At 39.9% G+C, this 16,824-nt stretch overlaps 1 pseudogene across 1 annotated transcript; it reads left to right on the top strand.

Moving 5' to 3' along the window:
• The first annotated feature begins 583 nt into the window (after window positions 1–583).
• Window positions 584–1,977, top strand: LOC309814935 (large ribosomal subunit protein uL4-like; annotated as a pseudogene). Its single transcript has one exon. The product of its transcript is annotated as a large ribosomal subunit protein uL4-like (transcript).
• Window positions 1,978–16,824: the final 14,847 nt, after the last annotated feature.

Raw genomic sequence — 16,824 nt, 5'->3', positions numbered from 1 at the left:
ATTAGGAGTACTGATGCACTTTTTTAAAGTGCCATATTGTTCTATTGGATAAGTTGGGCATTGGGAGAATGGAGATGTACAATTCAGCACTGATTTCAGCTTCTTTGTACAACTGGACAACCAGAAGAATATATTGTCAAAATTCAAATGGAACTTACTGTGGCATGCTAAATCATTTTAGTAACTGTATTTACTTTGTATAATATGCTGCCACATCTTTTGAATAGTGTTCCTTTTTTAAAGTTCACAAGGTCTTGGGCTTCCCTGGTGGCGCAGTGGTTGTGAGTCCGCCTGCCGATGCAGGGGACACGGGTTCGGGCCCCGGTCTGGGAAGATCCCATATGCCGCGGAGCGGCTGGGCCCGTGAGCCATGGCCGTTGAGCCTGCGCGTCCGGAGCCTGTGCTCCGCAACGGGAGAGGCCACAACAGTGAGAGGCCCATGTACCGAAAAAAAAAAAAAAAAATTACGGAGATATAATGTAAAGCATAGTGACTATAGTTAATAACACCGAATTGCATGTTTGGAAGTTGTTAGAAGAGTAGATTTTGCTTTTCCTGTGGGAGCCGCCGGGTTGAGGGGAGCGTGGCCTTCTCCTCTCCCTGCCATGGCGTGTGCTCGTCCACTGATATCAGTGTACTCTGAAAAGGGGGAGTCATCTGGCAAAAATGTCACTTTGCCTGCTGTGTTCAAGGCTCCCATTTGACCAGATATTGTGAACTTTGTTCACACCAACTTGCACAAAAACAACAGACAGCCCTATGCTGTCAGTGAATTAGCAGGTCATCAAACCAGTGCTGAGTCTTGGGGTACTGGCAGGCCTGTGGCTCGAATTCCCAGGGTTCAAGGTGGCGGCACTCACTGTCTGGCCAGGGTGCTTTGGGAAATATGTGTCGTGGGGGCCGCATATTTGTGCCAAGCAAGACCTGGCGACATTGGCACCGCAGACTGAATACAGTGCATCTGCTCTGCGCTGGCTGCCTCAGCTTTACCAGCGCTGGCCATGTCTAAAGGTCATCGTATAGAGGAAGTTCCTGAACTTCCTTTGGTAGTTGAAGATAAAGTTGAAGGCTACAAGAAGACCAAGGAGGCTGTTTTGCTTCGGAAGAACCTTAAGGCCAGGAATGATATCAAAAAGGTCTACAGCTGGCAGCGAATGAGAGCTGGCAAAGGCAAAGTGAGAAACCGTCGCCGTATCCAGCGCAGGGGACCCTGCATCATCTATAATGAGGACAGTGGTATCATCAAGGCCTTCAGAAACATCCCTGGAATTACTCTGCTTAATATAAGCAAACTGAACATTTTGAAACTTGCTCCTGGGGGGCATGTGGGACGTTTCTGCATTTGGGCTGAAAGTGCTTTCTGCAAGTTAGAGGAGCTGTATGGCACTTGGCGTAAAGCTGCTCCCCTCAAGAGTAACTACAAGTTCCCCATGCACGAGATGCTCAATACAGACCTTAGCAGAATCTTGAAAAGCCCAGAGATCCAAAGAGCCCTCCGAGCACCACGCAAGAAGATTCACTGCAGAGTACTGAAGAAGAATCCACTGAAAAACCTGAGAATCATGTTGAAGCTAAACCCATATGCAAAGACCATGCACCGGAACACCATTCTCCGCCAGGCCAAGAACCACAAAATCCAGATGGATAGGACAGCAGCAGCAATAGAAGCCAAATCAGATGAGAAGGGGATTCCAGGCAAGAAGACTGTGGTGGGAAAGAAAGTAAAGAAGGCTGTTTGCGTTAAGAAGCTGAAGAAGCGAAAGAAGGCTTTGGTGGGAAAAAAGTCCCCAGTGACCAAGAAACAAGCAGCTGAAAAGAAGCCCGCTAAAAAGAAGCCTGCAGAAAAGAAACCCACCACAGAGGAAAAGAAGGCTGCTGCATAAACTTAAATTTGTTTATTCGGTAAAGGTCAACTCACTTCGGACAGCTAATTTTGAATAAAGACCTGATCAAAGGGAAGTGAGAAACATGAAAAAAAAAAAAAAGAGTATTTAAAAGTTCTCATGCCAGAAAAACAAATTTTGTAACTACGTATGATGACAGATGTCAACTAGACATATTGTGGTGATCATTTCACCATGTATACAAATAGCAAATCATTATTTGTACACCTGAAACTAATATAACGTTATAGGTCAATTATACCTCAATTTTAAAAAAGTGAAAAAAAATTGGTTTAAAAATTAAAGAAAAAACTAACACAAAGCTGAAGTTATTTTAGATGATCTGTTTGTTAAATTTTTAACTGAAAACTTTAAATACATCTTAATTTCAATGTGTTCGTTAAATACTGAATCCTGACAGGTACTATTTTACTGTAAATATTTTTCCTTGGCCAAATATGTGTTTACCACCTTGTACATCAGGCTCAATTCTATAATAGAGTCTCTTTTCAAAGTAAAGAATGCAATGAGCTTTCTTAAGAGACTCAGCTTCTATAGCCTTGCGGGTTTCACAGTTATAAACATCTAGTGGTAGAGGGCACTGCTGTTTTAAATAATAGTGTTGTGGGTCACATTTTCAATTCTTTTGTTAGTTTGTTTTCTGACCAACAGCCTTGCTTCTATGTGGCCTGATCTAATTTCTTCCAGATTATAAATCAATACAGATTAACATGACTGATGCAAGAAACCAGAATGAAAAAAACTGAAGTTACCATATAAGTCTATAAACTGAGATTTACTTACAAATGTGCTGTCCTAATTCAATGCAGAAGGACTCGACGGAAAAGACAGAGCAACACACTCTGCCACTGGATATTAAGTAATCGAGTAAAATGTTATTTCATTAGTCCTTTTACCTATTCCTTAATTATGAATAAAGGTGACTTTTAAATTGTAAAAATTGGAAAATTATACATGATTTGTTAATTTAGGTTAACTGTTTTTTAACATCTTTATTGGAGTATAATTGCTTTACAATGGTGTGTTAGTTTCTGCTGTACAACAAAGTGAATCAGCTATACATATACATTTACCCCCATATCTCCTCCCTCTTGCATCTCCCTTAACTTTTGACCATCCCTTTATTTAAATCTACAAAATTAACTCCCCTTTCATATCATTCCCACCTTTGGATGATCAAAATCATAATTTATGTTGTGGAGATAGTAAAACAACTTTTCTCTCTCATTACCTTCTATTCTTTTTATTATTTACATTGTATTTTTAATTTTTTTTCTCCCAGCTTTTATTGAGACTTAATACTTTATATTACCTGATTACCAGGCTTATTCAAGCTGGTTACCTGGAAGGATTTTGCCTAATCCCAAAGAACAAGGGTGAGAAGTAAGAGAAAATATTATGCATAGACATGTATGTAGAGCTCTTCCTGGAAGCAGAAAGGACTCATGCCTCCCCAGGGAAGTAGGAGAAATACCATCACTCAGCACGTGAACATCAAGACACACACAAAGCAGGTGTAGCGCAGAGCAAATGGAGCGACTTGAGGGATGGACCGCAATAAGGCTGCAGGAACTGAAGAGCATGCCACCCATTTTCCAAAAGAAATTTTCAGACTTCTTAATACATTTTTGCCTTAATCACCTTTAACTTCACAGTAAAATACCCTTGGAAAACATATCATTCATCTTTACATGTATTTATAGCTCAAATATGTATTCAGAATTTTCCATTAAGAATAATATACTATTCTTACTTTGCCTGAATTCACACAGGAGTAATTCTCTACAGAACTACACTTCATTTACTTTTTAAGTGTATAACTCTGGAAATGATTTGAATATAATGAAAATGCTATTAAATACACTTTTTTTGAACAGAGTAATAAACCTCACTCACTTTAATAATCAGAATGTAACCCAGTCATTCATCTTGGAGAACACTGCATGTCTGGTATAAAAGGTAACGGAGCTCTGACTATGCCATTTCTCCTATTTTAATGTCAAACCAAATCCAGGAAAGAATTATAAGTTATGACACGTACATTGTTTGCTAAAACCAAACTCACAGCACTATATTTATGCCCTGGGTGCAAAAATCCTAAATGGATAGAAGGATAAGAGTGGCTTTATTTTACAACTTTACTGGTAAGAATTACATAAAAGATATGTAAAAATGGTGGAAATTCTAAGACATCTTGGGGAATTATAAAGAAAAGTACATAAAATTATAGTGTGAGGAAGTTTGAGGAACACGTTTTGTGTTACTGAACGCTGGCAGGACTCTGATTGAAGGGTGGAACTCATTCAGGCCTCCTCCATTACAAAATAATAGTTACTTTTCTTTTGCTTTTGTTTAAAGCTCCCATATGAATACGCTTGGGGGAAAGCATTATTCCTTTTAGAATACTACTGAGATTTGAAGATTCAATGGTTCAAAGAATGTGGGGGTTAATGCAAAAAAAAGAAAAAAAGATATCTTTTAAAAAAGACCATGACTTGTCTATTCCACAGTCTAATCTTAATCTCCCCCCAAATTAAGCATATTCCTGTGTAATATTCTCTTAACTTGAATACCGTCATCTAGAAACATTCTCCATTAGAGTTAAGACTTCCTTAGCATCACATGGACTGATTGCTTTCATTTCAAAAATAATATAGTTAATCGCATTCTTATTTTAAAAAGAACCCCTAAATTTCTAAAACAACCTGGTTGCATTCATGTTAGGTACTCCTGTGACCCTTAGTTATTACAAACATATTATAAATTATATGTAATTAGCTGCACTTACATTCTGCACCGCTGCCCAGACCGGAAACTGCAGGATCAGCTTTGATTCCACTCAGTCTCAAACCTGCCCGATTCTCTGTCTTAATTTGCATTCAGAACACCACCGCGTTTGACCTGGATTGTTTGGGAGGATCCATGACTTTAAGCTCTTTATAGAGGTCGTGCTCGAGGCACAAGACCACAAGACATGGTTTGAATTAAGACCAGGTTTGGGTTTGCTGAACACTGCAAGGCAGTGGTTTTCAACCTTGCCAAAACATTGGAAGCACCTGGGGAACTGTAAAAAAACATGTTGATGCCTGAATCCCACCCGCAGAGGTGATGATTTAATTGGCCAGAGAGCATTGCAAAAGTTCCCCAGGTGATTCTACTGTGCAGCCAGGTTTGGGAACTACTTCTCTTAGCTGAGCATTGTCTTGCAGAGAGGAATGTAAGCACGACTGGATTTTGAGAAGGTATGTGGATGAGAGAGGAGAGAATCTGAAATTTTTGAGAGGCAAAGTTGTGATGATTAGTACAGGAAGATGAAATTTTTAGGGAAAATTAAAACAGATGTTGGAAAGGAACATCAGGCAGTTGCGCTGTACTGATGTGTCATATGGTGCTCTCTTCTATGTTCTCATACTCAGTAAATGCTCTGCAGTGTTGGTTACTTGGGGGATGGCTATATGTTGACTGAGATAACGTTCTATCTCTACCAACCTACCACCCACAAGTCAGGGGGGGCCCTTGACAGTCCCTCCACATTCTATTTTAATTCCCTAGTTAACTGTCAGTCTCCTGCTTTAATTTGAATCTCTTTGAGATGATTTTATCTTTTTCATCACTGTGAAACATGGTAGCGTGCCTGATAACTATCTAAAATTCAGCAAATGTTTGTTGAATGAATATTGAATGATGACCAAGTTGAATGAATAATTTAAGATTACTTTTGCAATTACTTCAGTCTTTTTAGGCAAATAAACAAAATATTCCCACACAAATACTGACTTTTCTTCTTTCTTGCCTTAGAGTTTTAAATATTAAGATTCCCCTTTAAAGTCTCAGACTAACTCTTTCGAGACCCAGGACTCAGCTGGGGGCTCCTTTATCCCTTTAAAGAAGCTTCTGAAAGAGGTAATATGAAAAGTGACATCAAGGATAATAAATATACTGTGAATTCTAGGAGAGAGTTGCCTTGATAAAGCCCCTCAGACTTAAGTAGTTCATCTTGGCTATCTAAGAGACGTTACCTAAGAGTACTTCTGCCCTTGGGAAGAACCATATGTATGATGTTAAAAGATTAGTGTGACAGTGCCAGCTTATCTGAGGAAAAATTCTCCTTCAGAGCCAGCCAGGAAATATCCTTACTGAGATATAATCGAATAGCCCCAAATTCTGATTTAACAACAGGTTTGCTTTGTTCTTCTACTTTGGGCTTACCCTGACCGTTCCAGCTGATTGTCTTCTATTTTATTCTAATATTCCCCCTATTTTTACACTCTATCCTCTTTCTCGTCACTCTCCCTCTGACATATTGATGAATTCTCCTAGTCATCTCTAGAACCCACATTAACCCTTCTAACAGATGACCGTTTCACCCTGTGCTAAAGTCTTCTCTTTTGGGTGTCATGAGTTCCAGTAGTTCACCTTCTGCACTCCACTGTTGTCATCTATTGACCTGAAAGCCGCTCACCTCCACCCACAAAGTGAAGACTTTGGCAACAACCTTACAGTTCACAACAACACTTCTCATTTTCCTGGACCACTGTTGCTACTCAATTGTACTTTTGGTCCATAACAGCTTTCATTTCCACCTCATGCTTTAGATAATCTCTGGTCACAAACTCCTATGCTTTAATCCCACTGAATTTATCCTTCATCATAATTTGGAACTCCTTTCATCATTCTCTTCTGTCCCACTATTTTCTCCTACTGATGTAACTGGCTTTCTGTTCTATCATTTCAACAACTGTCTTGTTTTTATACTCAGTTGCCTCCATATCGTATCTTTCAGTTAGAACCAATCATTCCAACTCTACATTTGTCCACTCTCAACTGTCTGATACAGCAACCAGTAGCCACATGGTCCATTTGGCACACGAACTATGACTAATCTGAATTGAAATATGCTGTATGTGTGATATACACACCAGAATTCACTGACCTAGTATAAAAAGAGAATGTAAAATCTCATTAATTACCTTGGTTGTGATAATCAATTCACAATGTGTATATATATATACATACCTATATATAAAATCACTTTGTACTCCTTAAATATATACAATTTTTACTTGTCTATCATACCTCAATAAAGCTGGCAAGAATTTTTTTTAATTACAAATATGGCTTGCATGTGTGGTCTGCATTATATTTCTGTTGAGCAATGCTGATTAACATGTGTCAAAGAATTCATGTCGGGCCTCCCTGGTGGCGCAGTGGTTGAGAGTCCGCCTGCCGATGCAGGGGACACGGGTTCGTGCCCCGGTCCCGGAGGATCCCACATGCCGCGGAGCGGCTGGGCCCGTGAGCCATGGCTGCTGAGCCTGCGCATCCGGAGCCTGTGCATCCGGAGCCTGTGCTCCACAACGGGAGAGGCCACAACAGTGAGAGGCCCGCATACCGCAAAAAAAAAAAAAAAAAAAAGAATTCATGTCCTTCACTGTCAACTCCTGAGCATTGAGCTTGGTGAGAGAAGTTACACAAATAGGTGTATTTCTAACCTAAAGTGTCCACTTCTAGCCTAAAATGACCATCACTACTCCTCAGACAACCTTTAACTTGTCCCCAGAGAATGCGAGCCCTAAACTCTCTCTCACAATTCATACAACAAATGTGTACTGAGTGCCGACCATGCCAGTCACCAGTTTAGGACCCGAGGATGGAGCAGTGAACAAGCGATAAGAGTCCTTACCCTCGTGGTGGAGTCGGACAAAAAACAAGGCACGTTAGGAAAATATGTAGTTTATTACACAGATCGAGTAGCTCTAGGCTAAACTGAAAATGTGATTCAGGCAATTGGGATAGAAGGTGTCAACGGAGGAACACTGCAGAACTTGTAGACAGTGTCCTGAAAAGGCCTCAGTGAGGATGTGGCATCTGGAGGAGTGAAGAAGCTGAGCTATGATTCTTGGGGAAGGAGCCTTCCAGGGGGAGGAGCCTTCCAGGGAGAGGGAACATCAAGGGCAAAGTCCCGGCTGAGAGTGAAGCACAGCTAGAGGCCTGGACAAAGGCCTCTGTGGCAGGAACCAGGGCGCCAAGGAGAGAGAAGCAGATGGCTCAGTGAGTTTCTGAGTGAGGAGGGCTGTGGGGGGCAGAACACAGGCAGATCAAATAGGTCACCATGTGGACTTTGGCTTTTCTGTCAAATACTTGGAGGGTCTTGTCCAGAGGGGTCATGCGATCAGGCTTAATTTTAACATGACTCTGGATGCAGCACTGAGAAAAGAGAGAAGAGAGGTGAGGTTACAAGCAGGTAGAATGGTTATGAGACAACTGCAATAATCCAGGTGAGAGGTGAGGGTGGTTTCCACCAGGCTGGTAGCAAAAGAAGTGAAGTGCCTTCTCGACAGAGGTAGTGAAAGCCTCTTGGCTGAAGTGCTTCTCTGTGTCCAGGTAATTTACCTACACCCCAACTCAGCTTTCCCTTTTTCCTTTTGTCAGAGGAAGCGTGACCTCATCCCCTCATTCGTTGTCTGGATCCAGTCCACTTCCTACCAACCACTGTTGTCTCTAACATCTTTCCCTATTGGTTCAATAACTAAACTTAAGAAAATGAGCTCTCCCTCAAGCATTCACTGTCTTCCCATCTCATTGTTAGCTCTATTCTTTTTCTTCCTTTATAATTCCTGTCTCCAGAATCTCACCTCACCATTCATCTCTCTACTGCAAAGTGGCTCTAGTTGCCATCACGACAGGAAAATCCTTTTGACCTTCTGATTTGGAACTTCTTAGATAATTTAAAGTCCTCATTTTATTGGACATCTTTGTGGCATTTGATAATATTGATCATTCTCTTTTGGAATTTGGACTTTCCTCTGTTTATATTTATGTTTCCATTGGTCTGTTAAACACCGGAATGCATAATCATATTTTACTTAACTTTGGTCTCTAATATCATGTATATAATTCAATTTTATGTACCTGGAACTCATAAACATATATATATACATATACATAAACAAATATATAAATAAACATTTATATATAAAATAATATACATACATATATACTATTTATATATATAATGGTTAATTTTATAAGAATATTTAATCTCAGTTTCTATAGAGATTACTCTTTTCCTTTGTTCTTTTATTTCTGTCATTGGAAGAATTCAGCCTTCTCAATGGGTCTGTGGTACCTGTCTCCCCAAAATTAATGGAATTGTTTCCCTTTGCTCATAAATAAGTTTCAAAGACAGAGACCTCCCTGCTTTCAAGGAAAGAGGATCCAGGGTTTTCGTTGCTAATGATTTTGGTCTCTAGGCTTCAAGGTCTATTGTAAAATAAAAGGAGTTAGCTTTCCCCCCTGCTCTGTGTATGGGTAAGGAGTTATAAGGAGTCATAAGGCAGATTGGCAAGGGGGTAGGTGAGGGAGAAGCTGCCTGGGAAACGCTGGGTTAGTGGATCAAGAGACCCCACTGGGCACTGAGTGAGGACCCAGAACAATGAATCTAAGTCCTGCAAACAGCCGACCGACACCAGCTTTGCTGTGTGTGAGAGCCTCCCAGTCGCCCCAAGACCTAAGCCTTTTTATCCTTAGGAGTATCTCACCAGTTGTCTGTGTAGTGGGATCTGGCCCTAGTCTGAATACCCCAGGGGGACCACACTTCAGTGCTCAGGATAGGTGTCAGCGCTAAGTGTGGAAGGCAGCAGAGAGGCGGGACTGACATCAGGCACAGGGGTGCATGGGGCTGCGGGTGTGGAGGGGAGGAGGCCCCGCTCTGAGGCCCGAGGGGCCTGAAGGGGGAGCTCTCGCCCGTGCGCTGGTTACTGATGACAGTTCTGTCTGGATGGGCCTCTTCTCGTCATCGCTGTCCAGATTATGCCTACCTCACATTTCATGGATGTTTAGCTACAAATTCAAATGTATGGGTTCTCCAGGGCATACGGATAACAGAAACAATTTTAATAAAGGGAATGTTTGCACATAATGGATTACAACAGATATTCAAATCACTTTATAAAAGAAAAAGGTTACCATGTTTCTAGTACTTGATATGAACTTAATTGGTTTTACTAATTTATCTAAAGAAAAAATAATGTGTCAAGCATAAAGGGAGACTTTATTCAGGAAAGGCAGAATGAAAAGAAAAAAAAAAACAGCTAACAAAGTCTGTGGTTTTTCATATACTCTGGGTGAGGAGACAACGTAAAGACTTATTTCTGTGCCACAGAGAAAAGCTTTCTATCTGATGAAGACAGAAGCATGAGTTTTTCTCTGGATTTCTCTTTTTCTGCCACATTTTTCCCTGATGGCCACTGATCATTGTGTATCCAGAGTGAAGAAGATGATAAAGCCAACGTGACTACATGACTATCCTGATCCCTGTAAAATCCTCAGCAGTTTTACTCACTGCTACTCTAAGTAACTATAAACTTACTTAATGTGACTCAACAGTTGGAAAAGAGAGGCAGCTGTGGTATGCTGACACCGTAGAAGGCTTAAAACTATCATTCTTTCCGAGTCAAAAATCTAACCGATGGTTTTTGAAATTCCTACTGAGTTTATTTTTTTCTTTTTAATTTTAACCATGATTTTAAAATACAGATATTTCTTATGAAAACCAAATTTCTTACTTTTGAAAAATTGATCTCACAATCTGTATCTCCACATGGCCACAACTGGCTGGAGTTGACTAGAATGTGGTAACCTGGTAACTTGAAAATCCAGGTAGATGAGCCTGGAACCTTTCTGTCTCTTGATGACTCCTTACTTACCAACCACTGTCAGGGTCAAATTGTGGTTTTAAAAAGTATAAATGCCTGGGCCTCACCCCAAGGCTTTCTCACTTGGAATCAGGAATAGTTTAAAAACTCCCCCAGTGATTTTATTATGCAACCAGAGTTGAGACCCACTATTCTAGACCAGTGTTTCTCAGACTCAATGTGTATTTGAATCAACGACAGAACTTGCTAAAATAAAGATCCTGATTCATCTGAGATTCTACATTTATAAAAAGCTCCCAGTTGATGCTGGGCCCCCAGCAGCATTCTCAACCTTACTTACTACTCACAAAATAGAAACTTAAACATTTTCACGCTTAGTATTCAAATTCTGATAATTTCTCAGCATCAGCAGGACTTTCCTGTTGACCCTAACACCTTTACAGCTCTTTTCCTCCCCCAACTTAGATTCCACAGTCAGGCATCCTCATCGACGCTTTGCATTTTCCTCCCACTGTCCCTTCTTGTTTACTCCTGGGAAAACTCCAGCCCTGATTACAGACAACACTTGCCCTGCAACTGAACAGCTGAACTCTCAATTGGAGGTAAACACTCAACCATGCAGATGATAGCCTTGAAAGTTGAGACTGCAAATCTCAAATGGACACTCAGAACAGCAAATCAATCCTGCTCCTAACAGAATCATGCTCCCACTGTGAGCGGGAACTTTCAGCAAAGAAATACATACATAATCATGATAATCCACCTTCCCTCCTGCTATTAGGTTAACCAGAAAAGCAGTGAGATCCAACAGAATGAGGCTGCATTCATGCCTACAGATAAGATACTTGCCTTTTTTTTCCTTTTCTCTCCTGCCTTTCCTTTCAATGCCAGTGGAGCTGGAGCTTAGAAGAGGGAGGAGAGGGATCAGAGATCCAGACTCAACTCTCCACTCCCTTCCCACCACAGGAGCCCACACGCGCACACACACCAACACACACTCTTGAGTCCGGAAGCTGGCACTTTGGAGAGAAGCCCTTTGACTTAGCTCTGTGGCTCCCAGTTTAAAATGAACATGACTGTGCCTTAAACACAAAAAAATAGGACTATAATAACAGATGTGGCTAAAAAGTTAAATAGTTTGGCAAAGGTACCACGAAGGAGTATGGGTTCACATAGCTCAGAAGGGAAGCATAGTAATTGGGAAAATGTAGAGCTGCTTCCTACTGAGAGTCCTCAATTTACCAGTGACACTGATAACTTCCATCTCTGCTTTAGCCACTGATTAGTCTTTTGATGGCTCACTAGTTGTACTGTTCACTAATTAGCCCCAGCATTGAACCTCTTTTCTTGGAACAGCACAACTTTATGCATCATTATTCCTCCCTTAAATGAAAGAAAATTTTAAATGAAAATTAATATTACTGTGAATACATTATATTCCTCCATTACATTTTTTCCCAATCAGGAGAATATTTTTCCTTCTATTCATGTTGTCTGCTCATCCTGCCCACTAAATATTAGGTTGTTAGATTCTTAATTATTTCAAATGTTGTAGTTCATTTACTCATTAATGTGCTCAGTCACAAATATTTATTGAGTTCCATCTGCATGGTAGGCATTTAGAATCAGTAATAAATTAAGCAAACTTTATGAAGGGCTTATAGTCTAAAATTTTCTCAGCTTTTCTTGAACTTGGTTCCTAAAGCTGTATCCATTTTTAAAAAAAAATATATCAACTTTTCAATGCAAATTTTAAGAAAATAGAATTTCTTTCAAAGAGCTACATAGAAGTTTTGTTACCTGAAAACTGGGTTCACCTCTTGGTGGTTGTTGAGCCAACAGACATAACCAAGCCAAAGAGCGGGAGGAGGAAAGATTTATTACTTGTAGCAAGTGATGGAAACGAGCAGGACCCTGTGGGGCTCCTGGGCACAAAAGTCTTCCTGCATCCCCCATTTCTTGATTACAGGAAACAGGCTTCATTCAGCCTCCATGACCCTCCCTGAGTTCCAAGGAGCAGGTTCAAACAGTTGCTAATTAGGGAGGGGAGGGGATGTGGAGACCAGGGAGGAACAGTCAAAAGAAACAAAAGGGCAGCCTCGGGGCAGGGTCCAGGTTCCCCCTCATGGGATGCACACAACAATACCTTTGAGCTGTTTTGCAGATACTGAAACCCCAACCAAGGGGGAGAAGTTAACTGACTGCTGCTCACCAGCACGTAGACCCCAGACTGGCTGAAACCAGAAGGTTGATGATGCTGACACCCGATTACCTCACCACCAACCAATCAGAACAATGTCCACGAGCTGACCATGCCCTGCTCCTTGAACACTCTAAGATGCCTCACTACCCCCTCCAGGTCGGGACACACAGTTTTGTGGGCATTAGCCTGCTGTGGCCCCCTTTGCCTGGCAAAGCAATAAAGCTATTCTTTCCTACTTCACCCAAGACTCTGTCTGCGAGATTTAATTTGGTGTCAGGGTACAGAGGCCCGATTCGACTTCAGTAAGAACACTGGGGATCTTTCCCAAAGCTATGTTTCCCTGAACAGCAAAACTGGGGAAGTTTTAAGCTAAGGGTACATACATATTCATAAAGGGGCTTGAGCAGAGGAGAATTCATCATAGAATTGGGGCAAAGGTCGACAGAGTTCAAGCTTTAGTTGACTGAAGTCAGGATGGTCAACATCATCATTCCACCCTCCAACTGAGTGGGGGCCTTAGTTCCTACAGAACTCAAAGGTATATTATGTATTTCCCTTGAGGAGCAACTAGGACTGTATCACTGCACTATTGTTTCACTGCCTTTCCTCTGTTCCTGCATTCCTTTGTTACCTTAAGATCATTAATTATCAAGGCCTGTTCAAGGGCAAGCATTGTGGCCAGGCTCAGGAACAAAATCGCTTAGCGCAAAACGGGTTCTCTTATGTCAAGAAAGCCATGCCTGGTTCTCTTTCTCCCGGGACCCCCTAACCTATCTGCTTACAGTTTCTCTCCAATTTGTTTATAAAATACAGATTAAAAATAAATAAATAAAGTGTGTTTCTTATCTACCTTGGAGTTTAGCATTGAAAGCATACATCTATCTATCAAACACACTAAAGAAGATGATATTCTTAGTTTTACTTTTGTTAAAAAAACAAAATTCAACCGAGTAAATTTGAAGATCTAGTTGGTTTCATTAGGCAATTCATGAATCGGTCAGCGTCCAATCTGGTAACTAGCAGGGTGCTCTGAGGGGTTGTGCAAAATGGAAGGTTTTTATAGGAAGAAGGGTGGGGCAAGGGAGCTATTAGCAAAAAGAAAAGAAAGGGTTATTTTTAGGCCAAGACACAGGAGAAATGGGGGGAAGGAATTGCAAGCATTTAACTGTGTAGATTTCTCTTCTCCCTGGGTGAGGAAGGAGAGGGTCACATTGGCAGATTACCTCATTGGTGCTGACCGGAAAATTCCAGACTGGTTAATGAAGATTGCATTTCTGGTGAAGGCTGGAACTGCAATTAGGTTAGGCATTAAATCAGTTTTGGTATCATTGGCTTTAGTGCAAGTGACACAGTTTTGGGCCTGTGGTTTTTCTCCTTAATACTTTTGACCAGAGATGGATGTACCATATAAATAAGGAAGCTTAAGTTGCAGGGCCCCTTACTTCCACTATCTCAGGATACTTATTGATGTATGCATTTGGTCATATATTTATTTTTTTAATTTCAAAAATTATATACTTTAACTAAAATTATTTAAGATTGGTGTCTCCTTCCATTACGATGTTCCTCCACAACACTTTTCCTATTTGGGATATCACTGGAATGGACCGAAGTAATATGGGAAGGAAAACAGGCTGGGAAACCTACGATTTGAAAAAACGTCGTTGGGAAAGTATCATTAAAATAAGAAACTGCAAACTCCTTAATTGAAAGTATATGTGAATATTACATTTATTTAGTAAAGACCTGAGAGAAAATGTACACTAAAATTAATGAAATGCAAAACAAAAGTAATAATAAATTAAAATAATTCTGACACTGAGATGCTAATTGTAATGAAAAATGATTTCAGATCACACCAATAACAGTAACTCATACAAAGGAAGCAATAAATTTTGAATACAAATAATTCATAGGCTTTTGAATTGTTTGATAATCCAATTAATGAAGTGGGTTGAATCATATAAACATGTTGGAAAAATATTTAAATTTCTTTCTAATGTGTCATGAAATACTGATATGGACACAGATGACATAAAAATCACAATATAGCATGAAAACCAGGACATTAGTGACAAATTATGACTAGTGACTTTTATCACTTCAAACAGTATTTAAGATGAGGTATTGCAGAAGGAAAATTGAGGTGCCCTGAAATCCTACATCTTAACATTTATTTCTCACAGTCTTGGAGGTTGGGGAGTCCATGTTCAAGGAGCTGGCAAATTCAGTGTCTGATGAGGGCCTGTTCCCTCTCCCCGGTCCATAGTAGAAAGAACGAGAGAGCTCCTTGGTGTCTCTTCTTCTAAGGGCACTAATCCTATCTATAAGGGCCCTGTCCTCATGATCTAATCACCTTCCAAAGTGATTAGATCCTCCTAATACGATCACAAAGTGATTGTACTGGGGGTTAGGATTTCAACACATAAATTTTAGGGGGACACAAATATTCCATCCCTAACAGTACCTAATGAATGAAATAAACAGACTCTTGTGATAGAGAATAACAAGAGAAAGGAATGCTGTTTTAGGTGATAAGGTGATAAGAAAATCTCCCTAAGAATGAGAACTAAATGTTACACCTGAATGATGATAAGGAGACAGCTATGGAAAAAAATCCCAGGAAGAAATTCATGCAGAGGAAAGAGCAAATACAAAGTCTATAACAATATTTGGTGTTACACGTTTTATGCCTACTTCTTAATAAACTTGCCACCTCCTTTCTTATTTGGTTTTAATTAAACAGATTTTTATAATATTCCCTCTGTCTGATTGAGTATTTTTCATGAAAGATACTTAAATGTGTTGAGGAGTACCAGCTGCACAACCAGTTTTGCTCGCCATCTATGCTTCAATGAATATGTCTCAAAAGACCCCTGGAATCCTGTTTAAAATGAGCTTCCATGCAACTTGATATTTGCCTTGAATTAATTATGAGGAAACAACGTGTGATGACACCTGACAACTAATTGCATCACTAGCGAAGGAAGAGTCCTTGTTAGGGCTGAGACAAGATGATTCGTGACCTCAGTGCTTATTGAAGAAATGTTATACTTGACAGCTTGCTGAAGCAGCTCTTTGAAAAGTAATGCAGCAATTCATCACCTTCATAATTGATAACATTATCCTATAAAATGATTTCATTTAAGGACAGAAAAACAAAGGATACCATTTGGAAGGATGTAATGAAATTGAACAACCAAAGAAATTTGAAATAGAAAAGCACACTGTGAGAATAATAGTCTGCATGAAGTCTATTACTATGCACTTTGTCTTGGTCATGGGGTCAGATTAAGATCACAGGAGTCAGTCTGTCTAAGTTAAAACTCCTGTTCTTTCACTTACTAACTCTTTACCCTTGCACATCCATTTAAACTTTTTGTACCTCAGTTTCTCAACAATGAAATAATAACAATAATATTTACCTCATATGTTCATTGTAATCATGTACCACAGAGCTTTGTAAGTAATAGCTACTATGATCATTATTATTTGGACTGATTTTTTAAAATATTAAATTTCCTAATTTTTTACCTAATTGTGTGGAGTTTCACACAGCTCCAATAAGTGGAGATAAACAATCTGCTGGTGATTTGGTAAAACATTATGCCTTCAGGCTATGGTGTTAATTATGGTCTCTTTCCTTTCCTTTGGTTACATATAAGTCTATATATAAAAATCTAAAGGTTTAGAGTATACTAAATGCAATGCTACTGATCTTAAATATAAAATAATGATAAATCCCGTATCTTCCATTGAAAATGAACTTCAGTGAACTGAGATAGCTGAAATTTACCACCTTAATACAGCACTCCTCCTGTGGTAATTCTTGATAATGTAAAAAAATTCATATATGATCCTTCCAATATCTTGGGACCTCTCAAACATCTAAACTCCTCTCCTTCCATGATCTTCAACCTCAGATCATAGCTTACACTGTGTCATTATCAGTAACTGCAAGGGCATCCCACTCTCTAGTTACCTTCAACTCATATTCCAGAGCTTTCTTGTTGTTCTTATGTTAATACATCCTTAGATCCCACTAGAATTTAGGATTTAT

The sequence above is a fragment of the Mesoplodon mirus genome (assembly GCF_964341445.2).
Source record: "Mesoplodon mirus genome assembly, chromosome: 13".
Taxonomy (NCBI): domain Eukaryota; kingdom Metazoa; phylum Chordata; class Mammalia; order Artiodactyla; family Ziphiidae; genus Mesoplodon; species Mesoplodon mirus.
The sequence above is the reverse complement of the archived record's forward strand: the minus strand, read 5'-3'. Positions and strand labels throughout refer to the sequence as shown.